The following is an 18,075-nucleotide window of genomic DNA, read 5'->3' as shown; positions in this document are numbered from 1 at the left end:
TGACAGTACAGACAAAAGGTTGATATCCAGGATCTATAAAGAACTCCTCAAACTCAACACACACAAAACAGATAATCATATCAAAAAATGGGCAGAAGATATGAACAGACACTTCTCCAATGAAGACCTACAAGGCTATCAGACACATGAAAAAATGCTCATCATAACTAGCCATCAGGGAGATTCAAATTAAAACTACATTGAGATATCACCTTATACCAGTTAGAATGGCCAAAATTAGCAAAACAGGAAGCAGCAAGTGTTGGAGAGGATGTGGAGAAAGGGGAACCCTTTTACACTGCTGGTGGGAATGCAAGTTGGTGTAGCCACTTTGGAGAACAGTGTGGATATTCCTCAAGAAATTAAAAATAAAACTTCCCTATGACCCTGCTATTGCACTACTGGGAATTTACCCCAAAGATACAGATGTAGTGAAAAGAAGAGCCATCTGTACCCCAATGTTTATAGCAACAATGGCCACGGTCACCACACTGTAGAAAGAACCAAGATGCCCTTCAACAGACGAATGGATAAGGAAGATGTGGTCCATATATACTATGGAGTATTCTGCCTCCATCAGAAAGGATGAACACCCAACTCTGGTAGCTACATGGATGGGACTGGAAGAGATTATGCTGAGTGAAATAAGCCAAGCAGAGAGAGTCAATGATCATATGGCTTCACTTATTTGTGGAGCATAACAAATAACATGGAGGACATGGGGAGTTAGAGAGGAGAAGCGAGTTGGGGGAAATTGGAAGGGGAGATGAGGCATGAGAGACTATGGACTCTGAAAAACAACCTGAGGGTTTTGAAGGGGCGGGGGGGTGGGAGGTTGGGGAAACCAGGTGGCAGGTATTAGTGAGGGCATGGATTGCATGGAGCACTGGGTGTGGTGCAAAAACAATGAATACTGTTACACTGAAAAGAAATAATAAATAAATAAATAAATAAATAAATAAATAAATAAATAAAGCAGCAATCTAAAAAAAAAAACAGAATTACCTGAAGTAGTAGTTTGTTAAGAACCGATGAATGAAACTCTTCAATAAGGAGTATTGCAGGGATGACTATGCAGGGAAATAAACAATTCTATTCCAAAGGAGTTGTTTGGAAACCCAAACACATTTTTCCATAGGATCTTTTTCTCATGATGGGACCCTGAGAAGCGCACTCAGTTAAAAATCTAACTGGGTTAGAGCCCTGTGAGTACTACCCCATACCACCAGCGTTCAGAGAAAGGTGTTCAGATTCCCGACCTGGCCCTGCAGGGGAGGGACCTTGGAGAGCGTCCAGGCTGAGCACCGCCCGCAGGAGCCAAGGAGGCTGGGGGCAGCTGGACGCTCAGGACCAGGCTGGGGACAGCCTTGGGGAGCGGGTGCATCTCAGCCGCCACCACAGCTCAGTTTTACCCTCACGGAGTTTCTCTCCCTCACTCGCCCCACCTCCGTCATCTCTTCTACACGGAGAATCCCTGGGGACACTGTCCTGTGCCATCTGTACCCTTAGCTTCTCTGCTCTCTGGAAACCTGACCCACTCCCCTAAGCTCAAAACTCCACTGAAGTTACTCAGGACCTCTCCCTTGTTGGATTCCACTGTCTCTGTTCAAGCCCCACTGCTTCAGTCCTCCTCCTGAGAATTTGGCACCGGCCATCTGCACAGGTGTCCTCCAAAGCTGCTGGTCATCTCAGCCTGTGCCTTCTAGTTTCTTTCATTGTCTTCCTCTTCACGTTTGCCCATTCAGTGTTGGCTTTCCTAAGCTCTCTGTCCTCTCTCTGCCTCTCAGCCTTCGCCCTCTTCCCTCACCATGGCACCCACCCTGGGGTGCCGCCCTCCTGCTGCACATGGCACCGGCCTTGGTGCCCCATCCAGTTCCTGCACCATGGCACCCAACCTGGGGCCCTGCCCTCTCCTGGTAATAGTGACTATAAAATGGAAAGCAACAACAAAATACTATTGAATAAATAGTTGTTATGGACATTAATTTTTAAATGAGTAAGTTGTTATTTCCTATATCATGTAATTTTAAACATCTCTTCCATGTTTTCTTAAAAACAAACAAACCTGTTCACCAATCAAATCAGCTTAACCTAATGATCCTAACTTGGAGAAAAAACAGATATACCAAATCTATTTTTAAAATTTTACTCTTTCCTTGCTTCCAAGAGCGTGTTACGTTACAAAGATGCGTACAACATAACAAAACAAAATCAATTATATAGGTCATGAAAATCTAAGAGTAACATGAAAGGTTGAAAAGCGAAATGGAATCTAGAGTGAAGTCAGATTGCAAAACACTTGCCATAAACTTCCTGTACCTCCCTGGGGCAAGACCCCAAACCCGGAGCAGAGTGTTCTAGAACGAACAGAGGCAGGAGTTACCCTGGCCTGAAGTTACAAACAAAGCAGTTTCTCAGAAGAACTACAGGTCTTTCTAATCGTAAAAACAGAAGAATTTTCTCCTGTGAGTTTCATGGGATGAACATAATTCTATGAATAACAATGATTTTAAGGACAATATCTTTTCACCAAAACTGATCTTCATTAACTCATTTGAGAGATACACTCGCATGTGACAAGAAAGGTGATGGTCTACAGCAAAACCAGCATCCGTATTTCTAATCTTCTGTTTTCCTAGAATACAGTGGTCAGTCATGCATCTCTTCGATAATGTACATCACACTTGGTGATGTGCGAGTGAAAGACATCTTACGTGCAGAAATAAATGCAAGTGAAGTATATTTTCCATACGCCACATCCTTGCATTCTCATTTTTTAAGATATAATGAGAGAAGAAATGCAAAGATGTAGAATGTGAAACACATACTTCAACGACATTTATTTCTGCCACTAAGGTGTCTCTCATTCGCATATCAAAAAAACAATTTTTAAAGTGCTTCATTTGAATTTCGGTGTTCCTTAAAAACATCTTAGCCACCAACAGATTCGATTTTGGAAAAAAGCTTCCTTTGAAAAACATGGCATTGATTTTTTTTTTTCCCTTAACACATAAAAATATTTATAACAGATACTATCAGGTTGATCTCTTCCTTGCCTTCCTGGGTTCATGGCAGGGTGATAACGAAGGGACTCAAGGATCAGATTTTAAATTAATCGTCAATTTGAACTTTGAATGATTATTGCTTTGTGCCTGTTTGGGAAACATGATTGCTGGATTTAGAGATGGATAGGGACAAACCGCTCTGCTCTGACAAACCATTCCTCTGAGGAAATTGAACTGTTCTTTTTCCAATGGGGTAATGATACCTAATCCATCGAGATGTAAAAACTCTATAAGAAAGGCCTTTTTACAGAGCACTCGGTCAGCTGGTTAAAGAAAGGGAGCAGTGGTCTTAGTGGAAGATAAACAGTTGCCCTATAGGGTTTTATCTGTCATACTGATCTCAGAAAGCGTCTCACATAAAACTGGAGTTAAAAAGACTGTCAAGGCGGGCCGCACCACTCCATAAATGAGTATTGGGAGCTTAGCTCCCGAGCCCTGCACATGCGAAATGTTTAAAATATGTGGAAGAAAGCTTTTCCCTCCACATTAGTCCAGGCATACTCAGTGAACCCAATGTGAGATAATCCAAAACAATTCAGGTTCAACAAAGGTTGGGAAAATATTGTAGTAGACATAAAGCTTTGATGGGGAGCTTCTTTGATCTAAAGATTATAAAATACACCGTTTCTAATCTGACAAATTTTGAGCTGAAAAGCACAGTATCTAAACATTCCTCTTTTGTCATAACAGTTTAATCCCTTAAGAATGTGATTTAAACCACTGAGAGCAAAGGTTACCATGAGATTTGTATGAAAGAGGAAAACTGCCTTAGACACCTTGATAGAAGTATGTGAGGGTCATTAAATTATAGAACAATTGGCTTTGCCAGGTCACCTTCGGTTCAAGACATGCCGAATGCCCCCTTTTTCCCTGGCAATTAGGTAAAAGATGAAACAATTCTCCAGTTCTCTTCTCTCTCTCTTTCTCTGTGGTTTTACCTTAATGTCTACCTTTCCATTTCCTTTTTTTTTTTTTTTTTTTAGTTGAAGTGGAAATTTCCTTGGTGAAATTTCAAGCTTCTGTACATTCCCCAATAGCTACAATGAAATTCTCTGTAAAAATGCTGCCAGGTTGCAATTATGTGTTTTCCGTGCATAGAGGTTTTCCCAAAAATGCATACATAGTTTTTTTAACCAACAGTACCAAATGTGAACCACAGGAATGGCCATCGATTGTGACAAAATGAATAGACTCGTTTTCACGTGGGGCCAAATGAGGCTTGAAATACTCACTGGGGCCAGATGCATGTCCTTGTTCCCTCTCGTGGAAGAGAATTGATGCTTCTGAACACAAGAAGACAAAAGCTGATTAACCACACTTGTCTTAACTTTCTCCAGCCACTAAGGTAGATAGAGCTGGGGTGGCAATACGTTAAACGTATGACGGTCTGTCCACTGATCATTACGAACTTGGACATCATTGATGCATCGCCATGAGTTAAGTGTCCTTGTCTAGGATTCCAATAGAAAGAGATTATCAATGATGTGCTTGCGTGAGCAGCAGAGGCATCATAGAAATGGTGTTTGGTATTTAAATTAAAGCTGTACATGGCACCTGTACTCCACCTACCACTTTCTGCCGCAAAAGGGGGAAAGAAGACTGGCTAGAGCAGAGGGATGTAGAGCTTCATTCAGCAAATGCTGCTTCCCAGCCCCCACGACTCCAGATGGTTTGGAAAGCCTAGAAAACATGCATTCTATTTCTCCCAGAAGTGCAGAGTTAGGAGGAATCTTGCAAAATCATCTGCTCCAAGTAGCCAGATTTATGTATGTAAATGTCTAGATGCTTCGGGAAACAGATATTCTTTTCTTAAATATTTTATAAGCAAATTAACCCATAAACCGAGCTTGCCAGATGACTAATTTGACATCTATTTCTCAGGAATAGGTACCAGAAGACACAGACGCATAAAACGTGAGTCTGAGGTCCCTGTGCTTTTAGGTTCTTGTCACTGCAGAGATGGCAAATCACCTTGAAATGGCACGTCAATACAACAGGCCTCCTTGAGGGTCCAAGCCCGTCATCAGGGTGATGCGAAGAGGTTCATGGATATCTAAGGAGAGTTCTGGACTAAATCCCATCCTCACGGTGAATGAGGACACAGAGTTGATTTGGGGGAGGTGCATCTGAGAGCATCCTAATACAAGTGAGAAAGAACCTGTTCCTTCCAGGGGATAAGATTAGACCACAGGTCACATGGCCCAACCCCAGCAGAGCTCTGGGCCAGCGCTGTGCAGCCATTCACTCACTGAGCGTTCACTTAATGCCCTGAGCCTCTTGCAGAAGCACAGTATCTGCCCACGTGGAGCTCGCAGTGCCTTTCCCTGGTGCCTAGATATGGTCCTAGGTCTGATGGACTGAGCCAATTCTTGCCAAGGGCCTGGACTTCTCTATCAGCCATATGGATTTGCAATCCCGATGAAAATCTTGGCAAGAGCAACATTGCTATATTCACTTTTTGCATCCATTGTGGGAGGGGCGTAAAATTAGCGGGTCACTATGCAAACACATTGTTGTGTGTAGACGAGAAAAAGTAGAAATTGCACTGAATGGCCCTTTCCTATCGAAGCTTGATGGTGTTCCCTCACCAGCACAAACAGACTCCCATCAACAAATGGTTTTCTGCCTTTGTCTTGTTAGATGTCCATCTTTGGCTTCCTTCTATTTAAAAAAAAAAAAAAAAAAAAAAAAAAAACATTTTAAAAGAAAAAAGTTTTCAAATGCACAAGACTAACAGCTTAGCATGTGAGAGGACTCGGCTGAAATATCTATCAGCTGACTAGCTATTATTGGTAAGAACTCGTGGAGGACACTCGTGAAGTTCTAGAGGACTGAAAAGGGCAAATGTAGTGTCTATATTTAAAAATGGGATTGAACAATGACCCTGAAACTATAGGCGTCAGCTTATTTTTCTTACCTGGAAAAACCAGAACAAATCATCCAAAAATCAATTTGCAAGCACGAGGAGAGCACATCGTGCTAGCTAATAATTCACCGGCCATCGTGAAGCAAAAGGTTGTCAAAGTTTATAATTTCTTCCTACGATAGTGATAGCCTGGTAAATTAGAGGGCAGAAATGGCATCATATTTCTTCCCTAATAAAGTTTATTGTCTCTTATTCCCATATAATCGGAGTAAATATGAACTAGGGCTGGAGGTCATAATAAAGTTACATGGTCACAGACATAATTTTGACGTTTCACTGAAACATTCATCAGTGAATAATCCCATTTCAATTTTATTGCTTAATAAAGTGGGATTTTTGTAAGAGGTCCAGTTGGGATCTAGTCCTATTTGATATTTTCGACTTGACTGCATACAAAATAAACTCTAAGCTTATTACGTGAATTGATGATAGTCTAAGCGGTTTAATTATCACTTTTAGCCGCAGAGTTGGAATTCAAAATAACACTGAAATAATAAACAGAGTGGAATTTAACAGTGAAAGGAAAGATACAAGAAATCTATGAAGAAATGATCATCCAGAAATTTTCAAGTATAAATTAAAAGAAAAAAAATAAAGGATACCTAGGGTTTCAACTGGATAATTGTTCAGCAACAACAACAAAACCAGTATAGAAACAGAAATTTGGAAATAAAAAAGCATTTTTAAAGTGATCAAATTCAAAAAAATAAAAATTAAAAGTAAAAGGATCAAATTTATGATTTTGCGTTTAAATAGAAATGTTTTTAAAAAGAGGCTTCCAACAAAATTACATAGGGTTGAAGCACCTGATTTGTCTGAAATGTTACATCAAACCATGAACCCATTCCGGGTGGGACATGGGTCTCTCTAGTGGGTTGACTCCCCAGTAGGCACCCCGTGAGCATTCCATGGTTAGAGCGCGGGTCCCCTTGCTCAGAGTAAATGTATATAAATATAAATATTCTCCATGCTTGGATGCTAGAACAAAACTGCTACCTCTCATTGACTAGACAGGCACTGAAATTGAGAACAATCATTCGGAAACATCTAGAGCATTTTGACAGAGTGATTTTACATGTGTTGAATCTAGTAATAAAAAAAATTGAACTTATATTTTGCGTACATTTTCTGCTCATTTGCCTAGCATTTCACTTCTTTTGTAGTTTGCAAAGATACGGTTTTGTGATGAGTTGGAAATTTAAAAACCAGACTTTTCACCACAGTTTGAGAAAAATTGATATGGAGCACATAGAAAAATGAAAAAAAAATCCATTCATTATATTAACATCAGCTTGGTTTATTTCAAACCATTTCTAGAAAATAAACTACAATATGTGAAAAAATATCAAAAAGATTTAGAGTTAAGAATCTGGTCCGCAGGTAAGATATAAGAGCAATCGATGTATTCTCCACCTGCGGACATGAAACGCGCTCTTTAAGCATCTTTCTGTTTCATGATATCATCTCTAGTTCTTCAGGGTTACGTTTTAGTGTCTTTCCCTCTTCCGGAACACTTAAAGCAAGCATGTTTATTTTAGTATCAATGGTCATGCTAGTAATGGTCCTCAGATTCTTCGTTTTAATAGATTATTTATTAAACTATAAGTAGTTCTGGTCCTCTTGTTGTTTATGTCTAGAGTCAATGTGGAATCAGTTGCTAGGTGCTACCCATGATCAAAAGCCCGAAGTCCACAACGATGGTCTATCTGTCTCCCTTTATCTGTGTTCCTATCACTCCCCACAGAGCACAGTGAGAGCAGACTGGGGGAGGAACTGGGGTGATACCTCACACCTTATTTCTCTAGGTTCCGGCCTGATTGGTATCCTCTTTTATCTACGGAGGGGGGCACTTTCCATCCAAACTCACACCTTCTACATGTCACTTTGCAGTAATACATAATGGAAGGTCTCCCAAATGTAAAGATAATGAGAAGTATATGGAAACACCCACAAGTTAATAGCCTGATGGGGAAAAGTTCATCTCATCTTTTCCATCTACCATTTTCATAACACTTTAGCCTTTGACATTCCCAGGGAAGGACAACAGTGAGTTCCCATACAAATCACACTGGTGTTGCTAACTGAAATATACACGTTCCAACCATAATGAACCACGTGGACGGCCAGCATTTGCCAGTAAGACCTTATTTGTACCACTGTTTTATAGGTTCTGTCCATATGGGTCCCTTTTCCTGTTAAGACCCGTCGTGAGCTTCTCAGTGACTACCCAAGGAGCAACCACGGAGACCTTCTGAAGAACAGAACACTGTCCTCATCTAGAAGCCAGGGCCTCTTTAGTATTTGACTCCTGCTCAACTACTACAGAGGAGCCCATTCAGTACCTCCTCAAAGGCTCAAGCCCAGAAGACTTATCCAAACACTGAAGTCCAGCACTCTGGGATGCCACCGTAATACGGCCATGGCATCCGGGCCTCCCACTCAGGTCCACCCAGACGCCTCGAGTCTGCTGTGCCCTGCAACTTTCTGGAATGCTCCCTGTTCTTAGACCATCGCCAGCCTTCCTCCAACCATACTGCAGCCATCTGTCCGGGCTCAGCACCCTCATGTCTTCCTGGTCGGGGCCAGACCCCCTGTATGCGCCCCTATAACATTGTGCTTCCATGGGTTCTTCCCCTCCACGACCCCACAACTGACAGCTTCTTCACAGCCTAGAGCTCCGTTCCTGGTCTCAGTCTTCTCGGTGCCCGGCACACGGTAATGAGCCTGCGTTCCGAGTGTACCTTCTCACGCTCTGGGCCTGGACATGCCAGAAGGAGCAGTCAACCTGTTCTATGGGAATCCATTCAGAACCAACTAAGCACTCATGTCCTGTGTCCTTATCCTCCTCCCTACTCTCCAGAATGTAGGTGTCTCTGCTCATTCGTTCTCTCCTGAGGATAGTCATATAAACTGTCACTCTGCAATTCTCTGTTCTTTCGCTTTGGTGGCATCTGTCACAGATGCTGCTCTGAAATGTACTTCCTTTTGCTGGCCCTGCCTGGAAACGATGCTCCTCCTACACTCTTCCCTCTTCAGGATGTCTTTCTCCTAATATTGCCTGCATCTTCTTCCTCCATTCCATGTCCTTTCTGGTTCATTCGCCATCACCCACAGCCAGGGTCTGTAGTCTCATCGCCCGGAACTCCCTTTCTCCACCATGCCGTCCATCCTGGTCTGTCAGCCTTTCCCTCCCTCACACCCACTTTCCCTGCTAAGTCCCCCCACTCCCCATTCCTCTGTTTCTCCTCTTTGATTAGACACTCTCAGCTTCCCCTCTTTTTCGTCGTGGTTTGATCACACTCTCTCTGTGTGATCACCTGTACAGTGTTCTCACTCCCTTAGTGTCCCACATCCCCATGTCTACCCATGCACCCCCCTCACAAAATCCCAACCCTCGCTCGTCTCCAGAATCCTGTAGCAAGGAGCCAAGAGCCGCATGACCCAGGCCTTGAGGAAAAAAAAACAAAAAACAAAAACAGGAGGAAAGAGGGTTCTGCCACGATCTAATGTCCCCCGAGGGGTGCGAGCTGCCTGCTGCGCAGAGTTCTGGGCACAGCAGAGGACATGACTGCTTCCCATGAACCCTCCAGTGCCTTTTCTGGACCTCTAGTTGAATCTGGACCTCTAGATTAATCCTGTTTAATGGATTCTTTCTGTTTTTCTCTACTTTGTCTTTTGCAATAAAACTCTTTTTTTTTTTTTTTTTTTTTTAAGATTTTGGTTATTTTGAGAGAGAGTGTGTGTGTGAGCATGCTCGCTTGGGCAGGGGGGAGGGGCAGCGGGAGAGGAGGGAATCCACAAGCAGACTCTCCACTGGGCACAGAGTTCGATCCCATGACCCTGAGATCTCAACCTGAACCAAAACCAAGAGTCAGACACTCAACCAACTGAGCCACTGAGGTGCCCCATAAGACTCTTATTTTTGAGTGAAATCGTATTAAGGAATCCTCAACATTAAAAATAGATGAAAGTGATAAAAGAGGCCCTCAGGCAGTATCCACTTCAATTGTTTGGCCAAAATAAATGTTTAATTTTCATAGCCCCAGAAACACCTTCTTTCACCCAGGGTGGCATAGGGCTCATTTCAAGAACTGCTCTGCTATTCCTTTAGGCTACAAGATTTATTATAAAATAAAAAAGGCAAATTGCACAGGAGTACACTTAGTATCACTCCATTTATACAAAGAATATTTTGTGGAAATCGAATATGGAAATTAACATTGATTTCCTCCCAAGACCAGGAAAAGTATATGAGGAAAAAATTACATTCTTCAATACATTGAACATATATACATACATTTACATATATATTTATTTATTTACTTATTTGTATATATATATTTACTATAAATATGTTATTTTTATCATTATTATGATTTTTTAATTACCATTTATCAAATAAAAGAGAAGGAAGTCACCAGGATATAAGTCTTCTGAGATACCTCTCAGCTCTAAGGTTCTGCAATTTTGTCTCCTGTGAGTCAACCTCTCTTCTTGCCCAGTACTTGCAAATGCTAAAAGTCACCTGTGAAAAGGGCTGCTCTACAACTTAACAGAGTTGTTTCTAGAAAGGAATTCTGCCTCAGAAGCTTATGGACTGAATTGTGTCCCCACAAAAAGACATGGCACAGTCCTATGTTCCAGTACCTCAGAATATTACGTGACTTGGAAAATAGGCAGATGTGATGATTTAAGTTAGCATGAGGTCCTACTGCTGAAGTAGGGTGGGCAACTGAGCTAACGTGACAAGTGTCCTTATAAGAAGAAGAGAGACGCAAGAGAGAAGCATCCATGTGAAGACCTGGAGATACAGGGGAAGGCCACGTGAGGAGGGACTAGGGACCAGCGTGATGTGGCAGCTAGTCATGGAACAGAAAGGAGATGTCTGCCACCAGAGTCTGGGAAGAAGCAAGTGAGGATTCTCCTCAGAGAAGGAGCCAACCCTGCCAATACCCTATCTAGACTCCAGCCTCCAGAGCTGCAGGAAAATAAATCCCTGTTGTTTTAATTCACCAGGTTATGTGATATTTTGTCCCAGAAACCCTAGAAAAAGAACACACAAGCCTACCCTCAAAGACATATCTTTATAACCACCACTTCCCATGTGGCTGCCTATCCTGCCCACATTCTGAACAGTTGTCAGACCCAATAATGAAGACACAGTAAATGGAATTTTTTATTCACTGGCCCCTGGATTCAAATTCAGAAGGGAGAGTTAAAATCAAGGATCTAATCATTTTATGTCTGGTTTTGAACTACATGATGTATGATAATATAACAACTAGAATACAATAATATTCCAACAAAGGCAATTAGAGTCATCACACAGCTTTATTTGAGATCCAACTGAATCTATAGTGCATTATTGATATTTCCCCTCAACCATCAGTAAAGAAATGGAATTGAACCATGAATATTTTACATCTAGAAGCCATCAATTTGGAACAGCCTTCAAAATTACACACATAACAGGGATCTGGAGATAATCCTCACAAAATGCATTAGATTAATTTTGATTTTAAAATGTTGTCCATATAATTCTTAGGCAGCATTATTTTTTCACTGTAATAAATTTCTAGGATTAGACTATATTCTATTTCAATTTGTCACTAAGAATAAAATCACACACTTCAGATACAAGAGGAAACTGTGAGGTTTACTTCATGCAGCAGGGACTCCCACACAACTGACCTAGAAACATCCGAAAGTTGTTACAATAGCTGTCTTTGAACTTAGCCAAAAAAAAATTCAGAATTTCCTGTCAACAAAAATCTCAACTGCGCCTCTGGAACCTATAATTAGCCAGTTTTCAGGTTTAATTTTTTCCTATTTCTTTTGAAGTCTCTCTTTCTAGAAATATTTCAATCTCCTGATGGAAAGTGTTTGATGTGAAATGGCCTTTGACCCAAGCAATGGTATTCATGGTGTTTTTAAGGTGCTCTTTCTGTATACCCAATATTTTGGTCTTCATGGTTTTAGATACAAAAGCAAAAAATGAATATGATACAGAATTATATCAAAGTTCACCAACTAAAAATGCAGTAATTATACAAATAGAAGAGATAAACATATCAATAAATCCAAAAATAAATCAAATTTAGGTCCTGTCCCAGCTGGGGACTCATACTTGAGCTTTCTTTGAGGTGTTCATACTAGAATTCTACTCTTCCTCTGGAAACATTAAGAACATCAGCCACTCTTCACAACTGGTGGGCTTCCAACCCCGTCTTCCAGGGATGTGTATGCCACGCATGCCTGTATTGATGAGCAGCCTGCCCTCGTTCCTAACCTCCGTGATTTTGAGGTTTAGGACACCTCCTCTGCCCTAGCCCTCCCCTGGGTGCCCTCCTAGGAGTGGTGATCCTTGGTTAAAATGGAATTCATCACGTTGCCTGATTTCAAGCTTTTCTACAAAGCTGTGGTCACCAAGACAGCATGGTACTGGCACAAAAATAGACACATAGACCAGTGGAACAGAGTAGAGAGTCCAGATATGGACCCACAACTGTATGGTCAAATAATCTTCGACAAAGCAGGAAAAAATATCCACTGGAAAAAAGACTGTCTCTTCAATAAATGGCACTGGGAAAATTGGACAGCTATGCATAGAAGAATGAAACTTGTCCATTCTCTTACACCAAACACAAAAATAAACTCAAGATGTATAAAAGTCGTCAATGTGAGGTAGGAATCTATCAAAATCTTAGAGGAGAGTATAGGCAGTAACCTCTTCAACATCAGCCACAACAACTTCTTTCAAAACATGCCTCTAAAGGCAAAGGAAACAAAAGTGAAAACTAACTTTGGAGACTTCATCAAGATAAAAAGATTCTGCACAGCAAAGGAAACAGTCAACAAAACAAAGAGGCAACCCACAGAATGGGAGAAGATATTCGCAAATGACACTATAGACAAAGGGCTGATATCCAAGACCTATAAAGAACCCCTCAAATTCAACACTCAAAAAACAGATAATCACATCAAAAAGTGGACATAATACATGAACTGACATTTCTCCAAAGAAGACATACCAATGGCTAGCAGACACATGAAAAAATATTCATCATCATTAGCCATCAGGGAGATTCAAATCAAACCACATTGAGATAACCACCTTATACCAGTTAGAATGGCCAAAATTAATAAGACAGTAAAAAACAAGTGTTGGAGAAGATGTGGAGAAAGGGGAACCTCTTACACTGTTGGTGGGAATGCAAACTGGTGCAGCCACTTTGGAAAACACTATGGAGATTCCTTAAGAAATTAAAAATAGAGTTACCCTATGACCCTGCAATTGCATTACTGGGTATTTACCCCAAAGATACAGATGTATTGAAAATTAGGGCCATCTCTACCCCAATGTTTATAGTAGCAATGGTTACCAAACTGTGGGAAGAGCCAAGATGCCCTTCAACAGATCAATGGATAAAGAAGATATGGTCCATATATACAAAGGAGTATTATGCCTCCATCAGAAAGGATGAATACCCAACTTTTTATCAACATGGATGGGACTGGAAGAGATGATGCTGAGTGAAATAAGTCAAGCAGAGAGAGTCAATTATCATATGGTTTCACTTATTTGTGGAGCATAAGGAATAGCATGGAGGACTTTAGAAGGAAAGGAAAAGTGAATTGGGGGAAATCAGAGGGGGAGACGAAGCATGAGAGATTGTGGACTCTGAGAAACAAACTGAAGATTTTGGAAGGGAGGAGAATGGGGGGATGGGTGAGCCTGGTGGTGGGTCTTAGGGAGGACACATATTGCAAGGAGCACTGGGTGTGGTGCATAAACCATGAATCTTGGAAGACTAAAAAAATAAAATAAAGTTTAAAAAAATGGAGTTCAGCTAATTATCCTTTCTACCTGCAAGGTGTCTCCTACCATCGGCCTGGGTGAGGGGATGAAGGGGAAGCTACAGAAATGGAGTGGGAAAGTGAAAGGAGAGTGGCTGGGAGAGGAGCTGAGAAAGACCTTGGATGCCGGCGGAGAAGGCCCATAGGGTCAGATCTTTCTCTGAAAGCCATTGTTTGATTCCCGGCGCCTCCTAACACTCATGTGGGCAGCCATGTTTACATCCGAATGTCACAAATGCCAGATTTTACAAATGAATTATTTTCCATATAAAGTGCAATCAGTATTATTCCCATAATAATGGAGTTTCTCAAAGTTGAGTAGTATATATACTAAAAAGAGAGAGAGAACGAGCAAACAAACTTTTAATGGTGACCAATCATTTTCATCATAAAGTTATTACGGCTGTCTGACAGGCATCCCCCTCTCTCAAAGATATTCAAGTCCTATTTTCTGGAACCTGTAAATACTACCTGTATAATCAAAAAAAGGGAAGGTAGTCTGAAGACATGATTAAATTGAGACTTTGAAATGGGGAGGTTATCCAGGAGTATCTTGGTGGGTCCTAAATGCAGTCATGTGTGTCTTGTAGGGGACACATGACTGCACTTGTAGAGGCATAGGTCAGTGTTGCACAGACAGAGGAGAAGGCAGAGGAGAGAAAAGTTTGAAGATGTAGCCACAAGCCAAGGAAAACTCATCACCATCAAAAGCTGGAAGAAGAAAGGAACAGATTCTCTTCTGGGGTTTCTGGAAGGAGGGAGGCCCTGCTCATACATTGATACTGGCCCAGCATTAGTGATTTGGGACTTCCAGTCCCCAGAACTGTGATAAAATACATTTCTCTTGTTTGATGTCACCAAGTCTGTGGGAATTTGTTACAGGAGCCTTAGGAAACAAATACAGCTACCGATTATTTCTATTATAAAGTTGAGGTAGAGACATCAAAGAATGGATAAATTCCTTATTCTTGTGTCTATAATACACCTGCAAAAAATCCCAACTAATTTATAAATTAAACAAAAAGGAAGCTAGCCAATAAAAGAAATGTAAGTTGCAGGATGACTGCAAAATTTGTCACCATTTGTACCAGGGATACAACTCTGAGAGCCATGGTACCTGCCTAAAACACCTGGTGCCATCTGCAGACTTAAATCTCCCAGCACTCTTGCCTGGTTGAACCACTGTGAGACCTCAGGGAAACCCACCACGCTCAATGTTTACCATTGACATACACAGGCTGTCTCTGTCCTGTTCTCATCGCCCTTTGAAATTCAAAGAGAACTAATTGGTGGCAATGGAAGAGTGAACCCAGACACCAGCAGGCCTTGGTAATATTTAGAGGTGAGCCCCTAAAACAGTGCTCCTTACACTTTGGTGTGCAGCAACAGATCTGGGCATCTTCTGGGCGCCATTGGAGAGTCCAGCAAGCAAGTGCCCACCCAGGTGATGTCAATGTTGCTGGACCACAGTTTGAGAACAAAGGAGCTAAAGGACCCATCAGAAATGTGCTTACTTTACATTTCTTCATATCTTGATAGAAATCTTTTTCAAACCTTCAGTGAGTGTGTAGAGCCCCGGCATACACCCCAAGAGCTACATCAGTCTGAGTCACACACCCATTGACTGAGACAGGCAAAGAAGACTGTGTTGGCAACCCCCACAGGGAATATCAGTGCTTAACACACAACAATGCATTTTACTTTTACATGCCAAGACCACTGCCCGGTGAAGTAACGTGCATTCAGCAATATCTCTCCAATAGCAGCTCCCCAAGCTAGGGGATCCCGGCTTGCAAATTCTCACAAGGGTACCATCTGCAACGTGTGGCCTGACGTGTGGGGCCACAGGGAGACCAGGCTGGAGAGCCGTGCACCAGCTCCAAGACACTTGTGTTTCACAAGTGAACACATTGCCTTCTGGCCATCTCCCAGCTTCTCGAACTGATCACCCGGCCCCATATCACATCTTCAGCAGTAAATATCTTTGCTGAAACAGTGACCCATAATGCCTCTTTTGATCACTCTCTTCAAAGTACTTGATGTGAGAGGAGGAGCAGAAAATACCGGAAGCCTTCACAGGTTGGGTCTCGTTTAACCAGCTTGTCTGTGACACGGATGTAGGAAAACATGCACGATTGTGTTCCTAGTCCTCATATTCATGTTAATTTATCATACTTAGCTTAGCTCCCAATTTTAAAAACTACACATAATTTAGGAAGACAGAAAGGGGTTTTCACATGTCCGTTCAAAGGACATTCCCTTCTCCGTTTTACCAGGGTTCAATTAATTCTATAAACATATCATTTACTCTAATAAAAGCAGAGGTAGACAAAGTCATTATTTGTGTGAAATTGGCAATATTATTTATATTACAAATAACATGTCAAATTATGCAAATTCTATTATGTATGTTTTTAAATAAAATAAGAATTTGTATAGTTATTGTTTAATACTATGTGCTTGCTTTTTAAAAATTTTTATAATGCATGTGATTGAGATCTGGAAAAAGGTCAACATTATATTTTAAGTCTTTTCTATTATAAAATAGGATATAAACACAGAAAAGCACATATTAATGAATATTTAAAAATTATTTTTACATAAAATTATTTTAATACATATTTGATCAAAAGACAGGCCCCCGACCTGGAAATGGGCTATAGACGTAGCAGTTAGAAATCAGTAGAAACATAAATATTAAGATCATTGACCATACAGGAACTATTAAAATTACATGTCTAAATACATGGGCACACACACAGACACTCACACTTTCATTTGGATTCAGAGATTTTTTTGGATAAAATAAACTAAAATAAATTTAGAAGAAACCATAAAGTTATGTCACTCTTGCAGAACAGCTCTTAAGTAAAGCTCATACACACACAAAAAATGAAATGCTGAAGATCGACAAAATAGGCTTAATTAATTAGAATATAGAATATGTTACAAGTTAATTTTTTTTAAAAAGGGACAAACAACCCAATAAAAGAATGGGCAAAACTTGTGAATATTCTGCCATTCACAGAAAAGAAAATGAGATCAGCCAATAAACATATGAATATATTCCTGCAACATCATTAGGAATCAAGGAAATGCAAATTAAACTGAGGATGAAATTCTATTTCAATTCCTCAGACTGGAAAAGCTATTAATGGCTCAGTGTGTGACAATGAGGAGGCCGGAACTGGCAGAGAGGGCTCCTGGGTGAGCAACCCTGCACTACCCGGGGAAGATCAAGATGCATATTCCCTCCATGTAAGGGATCTGCTTCTAGATAACAAACTTTCTACTCTAGCCCGTGGAGTATGTGCCATACGCACACAAGGACATTCAGGATTTTTGCAGCTGTATTTGTAACAGTGAGATAATGGGAGAGTTGGAGCGGAATTACTACCCCTCAGTAGGGGAATATATATAAATAAACGGGTTTATTCCAATTTTGGAATTCCATAAGACAATTGATTGAATGAACTGTATCAGCACATTTCAACACACGTTGACGACAAAAAGCAGGGTGCAAACGGGCAAATACAGTGTGGTATAAGAGAAGTAAAAATATAAGAAGAGCAATAATAGAAGTTGCTTATGAATATAAACATATCTAGGGATACAAACATCTGCACAGCAATGATATATAAAACTTCAGCCTCCAGGGAGAAAGAGAAGAAAAATGGACAGGAGGCCAGTTTTACTGTATCTCTAACTTTTTTTTTTTTTTTAAAACAAAGAAAAGAACTCTGAGGCCAATGTAGCAAACTGCTAACATCTGTTAACGCTGGGTGGTCGACACATGGTTAACTGTTATACTATTTTCATTGCTTTTTGGTATGTTTGAATTATTTCGTATAAAAATAAAAATGCTTAAAATCAAAATTGTCAATTTATTTGTTTTTCCAGTTAAATGACATTTTTTATATCTTCAAATGGTTGATTTCATGACTTGCATGCTTTTAAAATATTTTAATGATGATCACACCCAAAAGATGTGGCAATCGTTGCTTTATATGGGGGTATAGCAGTGGGGAGGGAAGGAGAGCTGTCATCCGTGAACACGTGAGTGTGTGCTTCCGTGAAAGTCAGAGCTCATGAAAGACTGAGAGCTTTTGGCACGGGAAGGTAAGTCGACAGCAGGATCCAGGCTGGACAAGAAAGAGCCTGGAGGCAGAGGTCAGTTGCAGTAGTGGGTGACCCAGCAAAGTTATGAAGTCTTAGCTGGGGGGAGTA

The sequence above is a fragment of the Mustela nigripes genome, chromosome 15 (assembly GCF_022355385.1).
Source record: "Mustela nigripes isolate SB6536 chromosome 15, MUSNIG.SB6536, whole genome shotgun sequence".
Lineage (NCBI taxonomy): Eukaryota > Metazoa > Chordata > Mammalia > Carnivora > Mustelidae > Mustela > Mustela nigripes.
The sequence above is the reverse complement of the archived record's forward strand: the minus strand, read 5'-3'. Positions refer to the sequence as shown.